The sequence below is a fragment of the Myotis yumanensis genome, unplaced genomic scaffold (genome assembly GCF_028538775.1).
Source record: "Myotis yumanensis isolate MYYU_CA2020_CCGP unplaced genomic scaffold, mMyoYum1.0.hap1 SCAF_2, whole genome shotgun sequence".
In the NCBI taxonomy this organism is placed as follows: Eukaryota; Metazoa; Chordata; class Mammalia; order Chiroptera; family Vespertilionidae; genus Myotis; species Myotis yumanensis.
Genome location: NW_027223753.1, coordinates 22,895,102 through 22,913,381, shown reverse-complemented (window position 1 = coordinate 22,913,381; position 18,280 = coordinate 22,895,102). Strand labels below are relative to the sequence as shown.

Here is an 18,280-nt window from a genome sequence, read left to right as displayed (position 1 = left end):
ACGTTGGAAATTAATTTATGGTGGGGATTAATGGTAGTGTGTATAAAGGATCTACTAACAGAGTATAAAAGTGATAATTATAATTAGTATAGTGATTATTCTGGGGACCTAATATTAGAACCCAGGTCTCTGGTCTCAGAGTCCCAATTTCTCTGCACTAATTCTAATAAACACAGCAGTTAATGTTTATAATAATAAAAATGAAATGTATCCAAGCTAAAATAAATTTTAAAAGTGTTTACTATTTTAAACTATATGCTCAAGTCTCTCTTATTCCAAAATAAAACAACAACAAAAAATTTCCAGCTTTGTAGTTCTTCTCCTTCATTCACCGTTATTTCACAGTCAAACTTGTAGGAAAAAGTCTACAGTGGTTTATTCCTACTTCACCTTAATCCTTTAGATGAAAGCAATCTGGTTCCCAATTTTGCATTGGAAATGCTCTCATTAAGATCATCAACGATCTCCTAATGGTCAAATCCATTAGGATTTATGTGGCGTACCCCTTATGTGGCATATCCCTCCTGGATAAAATTCCTTTGGTTTTTCTGACTCTATATTTCTTCCTCCCTTTTAAACTGGTCTATACACCTCTTCCTCTATGCACTCAATATCAGCTTTCCTCCAAGATTCCAGTTCTCTTCTCATTTCATATTCTTGGACTACTTTTTACACCACCATAGCCTTGGCTTTGCAGTAGACTTCCTAAGCACTTCAGCTTAAACCCAAGAGTCAGATATTTATATTATTCTAGCTTCTCTAAGGACTCCAATTTAGTACCTCTAAAATCAAACTCATCCTGCTCCCATTCCAAGCATATTCTTCTAGTATTTCTTTCACTTGATTAATAGTATCACCAAACCAGCCGTTTGCTCAAGATAGAAAAGAGAGAGATACTCCAATTCCCCTTCCCCTGGACTAATTCTCCAAATCTATTTCCTCCACTTGGCACCATTCCAACATCCTATATCTCTTCCTGTTGACAGTGTACTAACTCAATCCACATAGGCATTTAAGAAGCAACCATATTCTTACAAATCCTAACCCCAAAACACATTTAATTGGTCCATGAGCAGCCAAGTTAGAACTGACAAAACCATATAGTGAAGCAAACATTAAAAATAGAGATACCAACAACAGCCTTGCTTTTATTTGAAGACCAGATGAAACCTTCAGTGTGGTTGGTTCTTCAAATCATTCCCTGGGTATGATCCAGAATAAATTCCTCATTATAATCAAGTCCTAACTGATACAGAGTCCAAATGAAAGTTTTCTTCAAGTTGCCCTCCTCCATAAAGACTACAGAATTCTCTTTTTAAACCATAAATCACTCCATATTATACTTTCTCCTGAAATCATTTAATAGCAACCCACGGCCTAAAGTACTCATTCATTCAGCACATACAGGGAGGAGCAAAAGTATGTTTACAGTTGTTCATACAGAAAATAAATAATTAATAACCAATACAAGAATAACCAACCATGTTTTGGTTACACACAACTATAAACCTACTTTTGCCCCAACCTGTATTTATTAGAAAACCACTATGTGATAAGGACTGTGATAACACCCCTCTTCACAAAACTAGAAAAACAGACAGAGGAAATAATTACCAATTTTACTTAACTAAGAAATAATAAATGCAAACAACAGATGCTAAAATCTTAGGAATGTGTATAATTTATTTTCACATAGTATGTCACAGAGAGAAGCAGGGGGGGATAACAGCATGCACAGTGTTACAGATATTCATGGTACTATTCTTTCCATGTTCTATTTATTTTTAAATTCTCATAATAATAGAAAGTTAGGGAGAAAATATAAATAAAAAGGCAAGATGTTAACATAAATATATACTTACTAGAGGCCCCTAACTGCTCTCCCCTGCCAGCCTCATCGGCCCTAACCACTTCTGCCTCAGCCCTGCCACCATGGCTTTGTCCAAAAGGATGACCGGTCTAATTAGCATATTACCCTTTTATTAGTATAGATAGTGTGATAAATCTACCAGACTATAAGAAACTAAAGGTCAAGGTTAGAGCCTTCTCTATACAACAATTTATTCCTAATATCTGACTACACTGCATGTGCTCAGTAGCTGTTTAATGAATGAAAAGGATACGTATTTCATATGGTCAGCAATTTAAGCTCCATAGCAAATGAGAAAATACTAAAAAGTAATATTGCAATCAACTTTCAAATTTTCTACATTTAAATTCAAACTATGGTACTGGGAGAAAAGGGTAACCACCTGGAAAAAACTGAATCCCTAACTCATACCAAAATAATTGCCAGATTGTATTTAAAGTTTAGACATAAAACTTAAAAGAGTTGGGAAACCATGGAACAATTATTTTTAAGTCTTAAAGTGGAGAAAAGCCTTTATGATGACACAAAATCCAGAATAAATTTAATAAAATAATAACAGATCAAATGTGACCAGAGAAGAAAACACAAACTAAACCAAAAGATTAAGGATAAACTCATTAAAAAATTATTTCACTGCCCTTTATATGGAAAAAGGTCATTTCCCTACTGTATAAAGACTCTTACAGTTCAATAAAGATACAAGCAACGAAATACATAAAAGCAAAGGATTTGGGACAGCCAGTGTGGCTCAGTAGTTGAGCACTGACGTATGAACCAGGAGGTCAGGGTTTAATTTCCCAGTTAAGGCACATACCCAAGTTGCAGGTTCAATCCTCAGTAGGGGGTGTGGAGAGGCAGCTGATCAATGATTCTCATCATTAATGTTTCTATCTCTATCTCCCTCTCCCTTTTTCTTTGAAATCAATAAAAAGGTATTTTTTTCAAAAAGCAAAGGATTTAAACAAATATTTCACAGGAAACGAAACACTAAGGTTGAACTTTGCTCATAAGTGAAATGTAAATTAATGATGCAATGAGAGACAAAAACCAAAATGGCGGCCTAGGTAAACACCAAAAATTGCTGCCTCGCACAACCACTTCAAAAATACAACTAAAAGACAAAATGGACATCATCCAGAACCACAGGAAGGCTGGCTGAGTGGAAATTCTACAACTAGAGGGAAAGAGAAAAGCACACTGAGACTCAGAGGAGGTGCGGAAGTAAAGTGCAGAGGTACGGAGGCTCGCATGCGGAAAGGGCTGGCAACAGAGGACACCTGTGTCTTTTTCAATCGGGAGGGAGTCTCAAGCTCCCGACTGCTCTGAACTCCAGTTCCGGGTGAGTCTCTGGGGACCCAGACTCATACGGGGAGAAACTGGACTGTATGTCATTGGGCAAAACTCGAGGGCGGCTTTCTCTCAGAGGTGCTTGCAGCGATTACCGCGGGACACTGAGACCCGGGGTCTGTTGGGCAGCACTGAGGATCAGCCATAGCTATTTGCTCCGCCCTGTTGATTCCCTGAGACCCAGCCCCAACCAAGCTACAAGCAGAGACTTCTGCATATGAATGGGCTGGCCCTTTGAGGTCTAAAATTACCTAACAAACTGCAGCTGGGTCAGAGAGACCCAGAACATCCAAAAGAAGGCTCAAGGCTCCACAGCAGCTTACATTGCTTCACAGCTGGGCCTCTTCTGGGCACCTCCAAACCCCAAACAAAGAAGAGGACTCTGCAGATCTCTCCATAGCTCCTGCTGGGTAGCCTCAGGCAGAGGCTAAATTAGCACCTCCTTAGAGATCCAAGAGCCCGTATACCTAGTGATCAGAGTGGGACCATCCAGATTACAACTCCTCAGATCCACAAGGGACACACTCAGGGGGCAGACTCAGGGAGCACCAAAGCCCCCCTGAAGCAAGTCTTGCCCCAGAAGGGTGTCTCCAGCACAGAAGTTCTCCCACTGCAGACACACCTGATTCTCACAGCCAATTGGCCTAGAGGTCAATTCCTCCCAGTGATACCTACATCAATCAAGGCTTAACTACAACAAGACTGTGCACAAAGCCCACAAAGGGGTGCACCAAGAGTGTCCACCTCAGGTAATTGGGGAGGCGGAGCCACTGGGCCCTATAGGACACCTAGCACACAAAGCCACTCTATCAACACGGGAAAGCATAAAAAATGCGGAGACAAAGAAACAGATCACAAATGACAGAAATGGAGGAAAGCAAACTACTGGATATAGAGTTCAAAACCACGGTTATAAGGTTTTTCAAGAATTTTCTAGAAACCGCCGATAAATTTAGTGAGACCCTCGAGGATATGAAAAGGACCAATTAGAAATTAAGCATACACTGACTGAAATAAAGAATAACATACAGAGATCCAACAGCAGACAAGAGGATCCCAAGAATCAAGTCAAAGATTTGAAATACGAAGAAGCAAAAAATACCCAACCAGAAAAGCAAAAAGAATCCAAAAATATGAAGATAGTGTAAGGAGCCTCTGGGACAGCTTCAAGCGTACCAACATCCGAATTATAGGGGTGCCAGAAGAAGAGAGAGAGCAAGATATTGAAAACCTATTTGAAGAAATAATGACAGAAAACTTCCCCTACCTGGTGAAAGAAATAGACTTACAAGTCCAGGAAGCGCAGAGAACCCCAAACAAAAGGAATCCAAAAAGGACCACACCAAGACACATCATAATTAAAATGCCAAGAGCAAAAGACAAAGAGAGAATCTTAAAAGCAGCAAGAGAAAAACAGTCAGTTACCTACAAGGGAGTACCCATACGACTGTCAGCTGATTTCTCAACAGAAACTATGCAGGCCAGAAGGGAGTGGCAAGAAATATTCAAAATGATGAATAGCAAGAACCTACAACCAAGATTACTTTATCCAGCAAAGCTATCATTCAGAAGTGAACGTCAGATAAAGAGCTTCACAGATAAGAAAAAGCTAAAGGAGTTCATCACTACCAATCCAGTATTATATGAAATGCTGAAAGGTATTCTTTAAGAAGAGGAAGAAGAAGAAAAAGGTAAAGATAAAAATTATGAACAACAAATACATATCTATCAACAAGTAAATCTAAAAATCAAGTGAATAAAAAATCTGATGAACAGAGTAAACTGGTGAATATAATAGAATCAGGGGCATAGAAAGGGCATGGACTGACAATTCTTGGGGGGGAAAGGGGTGTGGGGGGTGTGGGAAGAGACTGGACAAAAACCGTACACCTATGGATGAGGACGGGGGGTGGGGGGTTTAAGGGCAGAGGGTGGGGTGGGAACTGGGTGGAGGGGAGCTATCGGGGGAAAAAAGAGGAACAACTGTAATAATCTGAACATCTGAACAATAAAGATTTATTAAAAAATATAATGCAATGAGATATACCATGAGGTTGGTAATGACAAAGGTTTTGATAACAGCCTGGCAGCTATGTTACTGGTCAGTTTGTGACAAGACCATATGTGAATTGCAAAGCCTAAAATATTTACAATCTGGCCCTTAACAGAAAGAATGTATAAACTGGTACAATCCAAATAAAGAGCAGCTAGCAATATTTATAATACTTTAAATACACATACCACTTGAGCCAGCAATTCTACTTCTAAAAATTTACCCTACATATATACTCTCATAAGAGATCTATGAAATACAACATTTTTGGCAGCAGCAGACTGAAAACAATCTGTTTATCAATGAGGCTAAATTAATCCTATGACATACCTACAATGGAATCTACACTAATAAAAGAGAAACATGCAAATTGATGTCACTCCACTACGCCCACTAGACAATCAGAGCGACTATGAAAATTAACCCAAAAAAGATGGCGGTTAATTTACATACGTAGGCACAGAGCGAAGACTGAAGGCTCTGGCCAGAGTGAAGACTGAAGACTGAAGAGGCTTGGCTTCTCCGCTGAGGCTGCAGCGGAGAAACCAAGCCTCTTTGCGGCCGGAGGGGAGAAGCCAAGCCTCGCTGTGGCCGGACCAAAGGCCTGGGTCCCAGGTTCCGGAGGAAAACCAGTGCCAGCAGCCAGGGGAAGGACAGCCTATTGCGCAAATCTTCATGCTACGGGCTTTTAGTATTATATAGTTGTTAAAAAATAATGAGGCCAGTGGATAGAGCGTCGGCCTGTGGACGGAAGGGTCTCAGGTTCCATTCCGGTCAAGGGCATGTACCTGGGTTGCGGGTATATCCCCAGTAGGGGGTGTGCAGGAGGCAGCTGATCGATGTTTCTCTCTCATCGATGTTTCTAACTCTCTATCCCTCTCCCTTCCTCTCTGTAAAAAATTCAATAAAATATATATTAAAAAAAATAATAATGAGGCAAAAATAATTAAAAAGAAAAAGAATGAGGCAGCTTTGTAGAAAGCAGCTATAGGGTTAAGCCTCGGACTGACCTGTTGGCAAAGCCACAAACAAGTCCCAGCTTAGAGGGCAAAGCCCTCTTAGCATAATTAGGCTTGACCTTATGACACTCCCTAGATCTTATCTGGTAGCTAATGGGCTGTGGGAGGTGCAGCAAGTGCTGCCAAAACAAGTGAAACTCACAAGAACATTGTAACTATGGTGACCACTACCTTATTTACCTCTGGCTATACAATAAAGGCTCAGCTTGCTGTCTGGATCTCTCTCTGGGGCCTCAGCCAGGCACAGGAAGATGCACCTAGACCCAGCTTATTCTCTCTGTCTATCTTTTCTACTTCCTTCGCCACACCCCCCTCAGGCTCACCGAACCCTTGGCTGTGCTGGCACGGCACACAGCTTTATATGAGTTCCCAAGGTAAAGTAAAAATTTTAAAGTTAGTAAGAATATACATATATAGAGTTAGGGCACAAGTAGATTTTCATAGTTGTTCATATAGAAAATACAATAATTGATAAATAATAATAAAAGAATAACTGTGTTTCATGTACTCATGTTGTAAACCAGACTTTACCCACTCTGTAATATAGTATCACTACTATATTTTTTAAAAATCTATGTGTATGTGTATTTATGCATTAAAAATATATTCTACTGATTTTCTATGAGAAAAAGAATTGGGTGACTGGAAGACAGAAAATACACCTGGTAAAGAGAAAGAGAGAAAAGCCAAAGGATAGCTCTATTAAGAATTTGATGAACCGCCGAAACTGGTTTGGCTCAATGGATAGAGCGTCGGCCTGCGGACTGAAGGGTCCCGGGTTCGATTCCGGTCGAGGGCATGTACCTGGGTTGCGGGCACATCCCCAGTGGGGGGTGTGCAGGAGGCAGCTAGTCGATGTGTCTCTCTCATCGATGTTTCTGACTCTCTATCTCTCTCCCTTCCTCTCTGTGAAAAATCAATAAAATATATTTAAAAAAAAAAAAAAGAATTTGATGAACCATAGGAAAAAAATGCAATATATTTTTAAGTGTGAAAAAAGTCATTAAAAGATTCTAAAGAGGCATTAACATGATTTATTTTACAAGGATTGTCCTAGCTTCTGCAGGAGTACTTGAAAATTTTAAATGTTACAGGTAATAAAGAACAGAAGCAGGAAGACCAGTTAAGAAGCTACTATAATAATCCAAGGGAAAAAACTAGTGGCTAAGACCAGGAGGATAATGGTAGATATGAGAAGTAGTAGTCAAATTTGGGTATATTTCAAAGGTAGAGGCACTTCCTGATCCTCATATATGAGAAGCTGGATATGAAAGAAGTCAAGGATAATACAACAGGGTGCGATTTCTTGAGATGGGAACACTAAAAGAGGAACAGACTGAAAGGAGTAGAATGAATGATTTGGTTTGGACCTGTTCATTTTGAGAACCTTATTAAATCTTCAAATGGAGATATCAACAAGGCAATTAGATTTATTAAAAAGGAGTTAAAGAGGAGACTCTTGCCAAGAAATGGCATATTAATGTGTGACTCATATATGGTACTTAAAATTAATGGGAATAGTAAGATCACCTAGTGAGTTTATTTACCATAGATGGAAGAGAGCTTAAAGTGCTGAAATACCTCAACATTTAGAAATCTGGTAGAAAGGGAGGACTCAGAAAAAGAGAGTAAGATAGAAAAGCCAAAGAGGTAGAAGAAAAACAAGGTGATGAATGTCATAGAAGCTACTAAGTGAAAGAAATACTTCCATAAAGAAGTGACCAACCATCATGAATGCTACTGAGATAACATTAAAATGAAATTGAAAATTGATTATTAATATTGGCAAAGCTAAAATGAACTTCTAACTTGACAAGAGCTGTATCAGTGGAAAATTGTGGGCACAAACTGGAATGAGGTACTCCCAATAGAGACTGAGAGGAGAGAACTTGGGAACAGTAAGTACAGACAACTCTTTAGAGAAATTTTGCTCTAAAAAAATTGAGCACATACTAGACTAAAACCTGGAGTCAAGAATTTTTCTTACTTGGTATTTTTGCTGTTTTCTTTGATTGTTTGTTTGATTTGGTGAGTTGGTGGGGGGGGGTTGTTTTTAATTTTATCAATATATTTTTTATATCAGAGAGAAAGGAAGAGAGAGAAATATCAAAGGTGAGAGAGAATCATTGATCAACTGCCTTCTACACACCCCCCTACTGGGGATCGCCCACAACACAGGCATGTGCCCTGACCAGGAATTAAACTGTGACCTCCTGGTTCACAGGTCAACACTCAACCACTGAGCCAAGCCAGCCAGGCGGTGCTTTTTTAAAAAAGATGAACAATAGCCCTGGTTGGCATGGCTCAGTTGGTGGGCATGTTCCTGTGCACCAAAAGATTGCTGATTCGATTCCCAGTTAAAGCACAAGCTTGGGTTTTGAACACAATCCCCAGTAGGGAGAGAGAAGGAGGCAGTCCAAGCAATGTTTCTCTCTCACACTCTGCTTCTCTCTCTCTCTCTCTAAAAAGACAATAAAAACTTTTTTTAAAAAAGATGAATATGACAACTTGTAGTATGCTCATAGAAATGATCTAATAAAGAGGGAACACTAATAAGGAGTTCAGAAGGAGCATCTATGTATAACAGGGGACATGATCCTATATAATAAAAGAGAAACATGTAAATTGACCATCCCTCCACTACACTCACCAGCCAATCAGGAGTGAGTATGCAAATTAACCCAACAAAGATGCATGCACAAGCACCGGACAGAGAGCAGAGCGGGAGAGCTGGCAGAGAGTGGAGAGGCTTGGGAAAATTGGCTCCCCAAGCCGCCAGACGGAGAGCAGAGAGGGAGAGCTGGCAATTTGGAGAGTGGGAGACCATGGGACGGAGACAGAGCAGGAAGGGAAAACCAAGATCGCGGGGAGCACCAGGAATTCTGGGAATAGTAGTTTTGGTGGCAGCCCCAGAACTGGAAGCGGAAGCCCAGAGCGCGGGGAGCACCAGGAATGCTGGGAATCATAGTTCTGGTGGCAGACAGATCTCCTAGACCAGTGATGGTGAACCTATGACACGCGTGTCAGAGGTGACACCCGAACTCATTTTTTTGGTTGATTTTTCTTTGTCAAATGGCATTTAAATATATAAAATAAATATCAAAAATATAAATCTTTGTTTTACTATGGTTGCAAATATCAAAAAATTTCTATATGTGACATGATACCAGAGTTAAGTTAGGGTTTTTCAAAATGCTGATATGCTGAGCTCAAAAGGTTAGCCATCACTGTCCTAGACCAACGGTTCTCAACCTCTGTTTCGCAACCCCTTTGGGGGTCGAATGACCCTTTCACAGGCATCACCTAAGACCATCGGAAAACACATATATATAATTACATATTGTTTTTGTGATTAATCACTATGCTTTAATTATGTTCAATTTGTAACAATGAAATTGGGGGTCACTACAACATGAGGAACTGTATTAAAGGGTCGCGGCATTAGGAAGGTTGAGAACCACTGCACTAGAGCAAAGTGAGCCTGAAGCAAGTTACTGTTGCAGTGGGGGATGGAGGGAAAGCAAAGGTGAGAGACATAAGTAAAATCAGAGTGTCTAGGAAAAATTAAAAGGAAGCTATCCTAAAACTTCCAGGAAATCTCCACCAATGAAGCAAAGGAAAAAAAAATGCCTCTATTATTCTGTAAGCAACAAACCAAACTGAGTTGAGGTCTCAGACAATTCGCTCATATGATTGCAAAGACAGACAGAAACTCCCAGATTGGAGAGGGCTGCCCTGAGGGCTCCCAGATTGGAGAGGGTGCAGGTCAGGCTGAGGTACCTTCACATCTCCCAGTGCATGAATGTCATGCACCGGGCCTCTAGTCAGTATATAAAGAATGAAAAGAGTATACGAATTAAAAGCAGGTAGGTTGTTAGATTTTGTGAAAGGAAAATGAAAGTTATTGTAAGCAATTTGTGTTTGCTAATGAAAGTAAATTTCATGATGTCAAATTAATTTGTACTTTGTGTCCTTCTTCTGCTTAGTCCTTGCTTGAATGGAATATTGATATTTCTATCTGGTACCCAAGAGTCGTTTCATTTTAAAGTACAACCAACTATGGAACCCAATTACTGCATAAATGAACATTGTGAGAAAGGGCTGTCAGTTACTTTCACTGTTAATACAGCATTTAACTCCTTTCATATATTTTAGTTTTTCATCAAAACAAAATTTTCAGAAATAAGGTAATATCAATTATAACTTTAGAAGTCATATTTCTCTAACAATTCTCTGCAGTTGCTTTTCTCTTATATAAAGGAACAAAGAATCAAAAGAAAAGAAAGCACGAACTCCAAAGAATGCAAAACCAAACAAAAAACATAAAAATGAGATAATCTTGGTTCATTTTTAATAAAAACTTAACTTAGCAGTTTGTCACTTAAATATTTCTAGGAGATGGTTTATTGTTATTCAAGAAAATGTGCCCTAGCTGGTTTGACTCAATGGATAGAGCGTCAGCCTGCGGACTGAAGGGCCCCAGGTTCGATTCCGGCCAAGGGCACATGCCTGGGTTGCGGGCTTGATCCCCAGTAGGGGGTGTGCAGGAGGCAGCCAATCAATGATTCTCTCTCATCATTGATGTTTCTATCTCTCTCTCCCTCTTCCTTCCTCCCTAAAAATCAATAAAATATATTTTTTTTAAAAATGTAATTTCCTAAATAATAAAGCCGTTTTAAACTATAAAATCAGAAATGTAGTTCAACTGTTAAGAGTCCCATAAAGCCAAGAGTCATTAAAAAAACAAAATGTACATGCCTTAAACATTTATTTTTACTTGGAATATATAAAAGCACATTACGCAATCATGTGATAATCGGGCAAGACTTTAAGTGTACGTATCCTATTTGACTTCTTTCTTGAACAAATCAGAACCATAATACAGTATTCATTACTGCAATTTTGGTTTCTTTAGAGTGAAAATGAGAAAATGAAGACACTTGCACTTCCATAGTTTTACCGACATACTTAGTAAGTCTTTCTTTCTAAAGCATTCAAATTATACACAGAAACAAGTAAATTTCACTAGTGTAAAAATGGTACAATTAAAATATTATAATTACAATGACTAGAATAAAGAGGTTTGGAAATAACTGGCTCTTGATAAGCTTGCAATTCATCAACAGCTGAATCATGTGGCTTTGTCTGAAATGACTAGATGGTTCCTCAACAGCCATTCTAGCTTCCTTCCTTAATGAGAGACCCTGATTCTTATCAGGGCACACTTACAGTAATAGGAAGAATTTTAATTCTTACTTATGATCCTAAACTGAAAAAGTACCTTAGCTATTAATAGGCCAGTGACCAGCAGGAAACTTTTCATGGAAATGGGATAATAACTAGAATACAACAATTCACTCTTCTTTCAAACTGCAGGTACCAACCCATTAGTGAGCCAGGGCCAGGATTTGTTTAAATAGGCTAGAACAGAAAACAAAGCGCATCATTCAGAGTGATAATAATACTACAAAAAAATTTTGTGTATACACGTAGGTCTCAGCATAAAATATATTTCTAATAGTGTTTCAAAGTTTAAAAAACTAGCAATGGATGTTAACTAAACTTACTGTAATCATTTCACAGTATACATATAGCAAAACATTATGTTGTACACCTAAAACTAATTCAATGTTTTATGTCAATTTTATCTCAATTAAAACAAATTTAAACAAAATAAAAACAAGTGCCCCCTAGATAATTTTGCTCATGATGTCCAATAATGCTTGAGAATCATTTAACAATAATTTAGAAATTATTTGGAGATTTAAAGAAGACCAAAATAAAAAGAATACCATTTTTGTGGTTATGAAGACTCAATACATTTAAGATGCTAATTCTCCCCCAAAAATTGATCTATAGATTTAATCATTTCCAATCAAAGTCTCAGTGGCTTGACTGTATAATTTACATGTTGATTCTAAGTTGTATATGTGAATGCAAAAGACTTGAATAGACAAAACAACTTTCAAGAATAACAGAGTTGGATGACTTACACTAAATTCATTTTACAAGTATGTTTTTCGAGGAACTTCCCATTTTACTAAAGTGGTCTTTTGAATTAGTTATTTTATTGGGAAGGATAATGGCATCTTGTTGTGGTTTTAACTTGTATTTTTATACTAATGATGTCAAAAAAATGTGTGTATTGGTCATTCCTTTTCTTTTATGAAGTGTCTTCAAATATTTGCCCATTGGAAAAATTTCATTGTTTGTCTTTTCATTATTAAGTTGTAAGGATTCTTTATATATTCTGGATACAAGTCTTCTATTGTTTAGATCAATAGATAGAAATAGATGGGAGTCTATATTTCCACTATCTATACCTCTCTCTACATATCCACCCATCCATCCTTTAATATACCCATCCATTTATCTATTCTATAGGTTGCCTTTTCATTACCTCAGTGATGTCCTTTGAAAGGCTCAAGTTTTTAATTTTTATAAAATCACATTTTATTATTATTATATCTTTGTGGTCTACATTCTTACTGTTCTAAGAAACTTATCCCAAAATCATGAGTATTTTCACTTGTTTATTTCATAAAAACTTTATAGTTTTAGCCTTAGCTTTATGATTAGGTTTATCATCCATCTCAAGTTAATTTTTGGATGTAGTATAAGAGTTAAAATAAAAAAATTTTGGATATCTAGTTGTATCAGTAACATTTATTGAAAATAAAAGTGATTTTTAAATATGGTAAAGTCTTATCTATCCATTATACCTCACAAATTTAACTTTTAAAAGCATAAAAATTTAAAACATAGAAATAACAAAATATGTACAAGACCAATGTTTTGAAAACTACAAAATATTGCCGAGAAATAAAAGAAGACCTAAATAAATTGAAAGACATTTCTAATTATAATATATACAAGTAAAATAAGTGATACTGGTATAGAAGTAAATATTAATATTCAGTACTATTTACAATATAAATACATATAAATAAATAGAATGTAACAGAAATTCCAAAAGGAGATTTCCACATCTACAGAACTTAAACATATTTCAGCAGTGCCAATTCAGTGATGAAAACATTATTTATTTAGGCCCTAACTGGTTTGGCTCAGTGGATAGAGCATCGGCCTGCGGACTCAAGGGTCCCAGGTTCGATTCCGGTCAAGGGCATGTACCTTGGTTGCGGACACATCCCCAGTGGGGAGTGTGCAGGGGGCAGCTGATCGATGTTTCTCTCTCATCGATGTTTCTAACTCTCTATCCCTCTCCCTTCCTCTCTGTAAAAAATCAATAAAAAATATTAAAAAAAAAAACAAAAACATTATTTAGGTGAAAAGATAAATTATTTAACATATGGTAGCACAAACAGCTACTCATCTAAAAATAATGTAGAACCCAGTCTTAATCCGAACTCTAAAAATAGATTTCAAATTAAATAACACTTAAATGTTAAAATCTAAAATAAAAAGCTTTATAGATTATAAAATTTTATTGAAAGGCATTAAAGATTTTAATGAATGTGAAGACATACCAAGTTCATAGATAGGAAGACTCAGTATCATAAACATGCCAATTCTCTCTCTTGATTTATAAATTCAAGACAATTCCAATCAAATTCCCAAACTGTTGTTTAATTTTGTTTTGTCAGGAACTTGGTGAGGTATTTCTAAAATGAACAATGCAAGAATAGGCAAAACATTCCTGAAGAACAATTTCAGGGTTCTGAACCATAAGATTATCAAGATTTATTATATAACTGAATTAACTAAGACAACACGGTACTGGCACAGTAATAAAGAAATAGTCCACTGGAATATTAACTGAGAACATAGGGAAAAAAGCCCACAGATATACATTATAGAATAACTTTGTAGATCACTGGGAAAAGGAAGTAGTTTTTGATAAATGGCGGTGAAACAATGTAAGCATTATGAAAAGAAATAATATTAGTTCCCTAACCCAAGCCATTAAATAAATTAAATCTAGGATAATTCAAGAGCTATAGGTAAAAGATACAACTAATGAACAAGTTAGGATTTAATATCAGAGATCTTTCTAATTGGCCTCAGCCTATGAAAAATGTTCCTAAATATAATGGAGGGAAAAAGCAATCCACAAAGAAAGAGACAGATACAATTGTTATCATTCAACTACATTAAAATTAATATCTGCTTATGCAAAGAATTTCTAAAAACCAGTCATGAATTAAGAAAAGTTATCTGTAATATCTACAACTGACAAGTTTATTCTTCATAATATTTAGAGAACTACACTTTAAGAAAATACCAACAACCCAATAGTAAATAGACAATAGATTTACCTGAACAGTCATCTTACAAAAGAGGAATCTGAAATGACCAGCAAATATGAAAATGTATTCAACTAAATTATTAATCAGGGAAATCCAATTTTATAAAAATATGAATTTCATGTTATACCTACCATATTCACAAGGTTTAAAAGTCTGATAATATCAATTGTTGGACATATGCACAGTGACCAAAACTCTAACCAATAGCACAAGTATAAATGTATAAAACTATGTAGGAAAAAAGTTTTATATTTCTATTAAGTTGAGAGTGAACACAGCTAAGTCCTAAGCAATCATCTCCCCATATACCAGGTGTACCAGTTAATAATGCAGATTTTTTTCAATAGATGGAGTTACACATATGTTGAGATATATGCGATTTGATATGTATGCTATTTTGTTGTATTGACATCAAGCTTCAAAACTTCTTATGTCAAATTTGCTGAAGGTGTTAACATCATAGATATTTTTACGCTTAAAAATGTCGAATTTGCCGAAACCGGTTTGGCTCAGTGGATAGAGCGTCGGCCTGCGGACTGAAAGGTCCCAGGTTCGATTCCGGTCAAGGGCATGTACCTGGGTTGCGGGCACATCCCCAGTGGGAGATGTGCAGGAGGCAGCTGGTCGATGTTTCTCTCTCATCGATGTTTCTCACTTTCTATCCCTCTCCCTTCCTCTCTGTAAAAAATCAATAAAATACATTTAAAAAAAAAAAAAAAAGTGATGATTCCCATGTGAAAGACAAAGAACGTCCAGGTCAACTGAAAAAGTTTGAAGACCAACAATTACAAGCATTATTGGATGAAGATGCGTGTCAAACTCAAAAACAACTTGCAGAAAGTTTAAAAGTTGCTCAGCAAACAATTTCCGATCATTTACAAGCAATGGGAAAGATTTTAAGCAAGGAAAATGGGTGTCACATCAACTGAACGGAAGACAAATGGAAAACCGTAAAGTTGTCAGTAAAATGTTGCTTCAACGGCACGAAAGGAAGTCTTTTTTGCATTGAATTGTGACTGGTGATGAAAAGTGGACTTATTTTGAGAATCCCAAATGCACAAAATCATGGGTTGATTCAGGTCAACTATCAACATCGACTGCAAAGCCAAATCGCTTCGGGAAGAAGACAAAACTCTGCGTTTGGTAGGATCAGGAAGGTGTGGTGTATTATGAGCTTCTAAAACCAGGTGAAACCGTTAATACTGATCGATACTGACAACAAATAATCAATTTGAACCACGCTTTGATTGTAAAATGACCAGAATGGGCCAGAAGATACGGTAAAGTAATTTTGCTTCATGCTACCGCACCATCACACACTCCAAAACCAGTTAAAAACACGTTAGCCGGAACCGGTTTGGCTCAGTGGATAGAGCGTCGGCCTGCGGACTGAAGGGTCCCAGGTTCGATTCCGGTCAAGGGCATGTACCTTGGTTGCGGGCACATCCCCAGTGGGAGGTGTGCAGGAGGCAGCTGATCGATGTTTCTCTCTCATCGATGTTTCTAGCTCTCTATCTCTCTCCCTTCCTCTCTGTAAAAAATCAATAAAATATATTTTTAAAAAAAATGCTATTCCTCTAAAAAAAAAAAAAAAAAAAAAAAAAAAAAACACGTTAAAAGATCTTGCCTGGGAAGTATTAACCCACCCACCGTATTCACCAGACCTTGCTCCTTCAGATTACCACTTGTTCCGATCGATGGCACATGCACTTTCTCAGCAGCACTTCAAAATGTACGAAGAAGTGGAAAATTGGGTCTCTGAATGGTTTGCCTCAAAACAAGAAAAGTTCTATTGGGACGGTATCCACAAATTACCCAAAAGATGGGGGAAATGTGTAGCTAGCGATGGACATTACTTTGAATAAAGCACTTTTGATGTTTCTCTTAAAATTATCGTGTTTTTTTATTACAAAATCCGCATTATTAACCGGTACAACTGGTATACCCTACAGCAAGAAGAGATAAACTATCCCTGCATGCCAAATCTAGATGCCACCTGTTTTTTTTAATAACCCTAAAGCAACAAATAATTTTCAGTTAAGAGATTTAAAAAATCAAAAGAAATTGTTTCTGACTCATGAAAATTGTTAAATTCAAAATTTAGCCTCCTTTTTATATTGTCTATGGCTGCTTTCACACTACAAAAGCAGAGTCAAATGATTGCAACAGAGACAGTATGATCTATAAAGCCTAAAATAATATTACTATCTGGCCAGAAAAAGGTTGTCAATCACTGTCCTAAAGCAACACACTTTAAACTTGTTTTTGACAAAGACCCACCTTAAGAAATAGATTTTACATGGAATTACATACATGATAGTTTCTTGTATGTATCAAAAAACATAATCAAGAATGTTCATAGAGGAAAGATTTGTAATCAGAAAGTATATAAACAGTAAAATAATGTTAAATTGTGATATATTTTTTAAATAAGACCTACCTAAACTATAAAACTCATAGAAGAAAACATAGTGGAAAAGTTTCATGACACTGGATTTGGCAATGATTTCTTGGATATGACATCAAAAGTACAATAAGCACAAAAATGCAACAAGCCCTGGCCTGGTGGCTCAGTTGGTTAAAGAGTCACCCCATACACCAAAAGGTTGCAGATTCAAAACTCAGGGCGGCATACGGGAGGCAACCAATCGATGTTCATTTCTCTCTCTCCCTCTCCCTCCCTTCCTTTGTCTCTAAAATCAATAAACATATCCTTGGATGAGGATTTTAAAAAATACACACAGGCAACAAAAGCAAAAATAAACAAATGGGACTACATCAAAAGAAATCATCCAGCCAAAACCGGTTTGGCTCAGTGGATAGAGCGTCGGCCTGCGGACTGAAAGGTCCCAGGTTCGATTGCGGTCTAGGGCATGTACCTGGGTTGCGGGCACATCCCCAGTGGGAGATGTGCAGGAGGCAGCTGATCGATGTTTCTCTTTCATCGATGTTTCTAGCTCTCTATCTCTCTCCCTTCCTCTCTGTAAAATATCAATAAAATAAATTTTTTAAAAAAAGAAGAAAGAAATCATCCACATAATGAAAAGGCAATGTACAAAAATGGAGAAAGTATTTGCAAATCACGTTATCACATAGGGGTTACTATCCGGAATAAATAAAGAACTCCTACAAATCAACAACAACAAAAAACACAATTCAAAAGTGGACAAAGGACGTGAATATACATTTCTCTAAAGAAGATATACAAATGTGAAAAGATGCTCAACATCAGTAATCATTAGAAAAAAGGAAATCAAAACTACAATGAAATATCACCCCCCACCCATTAAAATAACTATTATCAAAAATACAAAGTAACGAGCTGGCAAGGATGTGGAGAAATTGGAATCCTTGTGCACTGCTGGTATGATGTAAAATGATGCAACCACTACTGAAACATTATGGCAGTTCCTCACATTCCTCAAAATGGTTAAAATAGAATTATTATATGAAGCCCAGACAACGTGGCTCAGTGGTTGAACATTGACCTATGAACCAGGAGGTCATGGGTAGATTCCCGGTCAGGGCACACGCCTGGGCTGCGAGCTCAATCCCCAGTGTGGAGCGTGCAAGAGGCAGCTGATAAATGGTTCTCTCTCATCACTGATGTTTCTATCTCTCTCTCCCTCTCCCTTCCTTTCTGAAATAAAAATATATTTAAAAATAAAGAAATATATAAAGTTCATAAAGAAGCAAAACTAAACTATATATTGATTAATAA

At 37.2% G+C, this 18,280-nt stretch overlaps 1 protein-coding gene across 7 annotated transcripts in view; it reads right to left on the bottom strand.

Moving 5' to 3' along the window:
- ZMYM4 (zinc finger MYM-type containing 4) overlaps positions 1 to 18,280 on the bottom strand; it is a 120,494-nt gene that overhangs the window by 55,425 nt on the left and 46,789 nt on the right. The window lies entirely within an intron of this gene.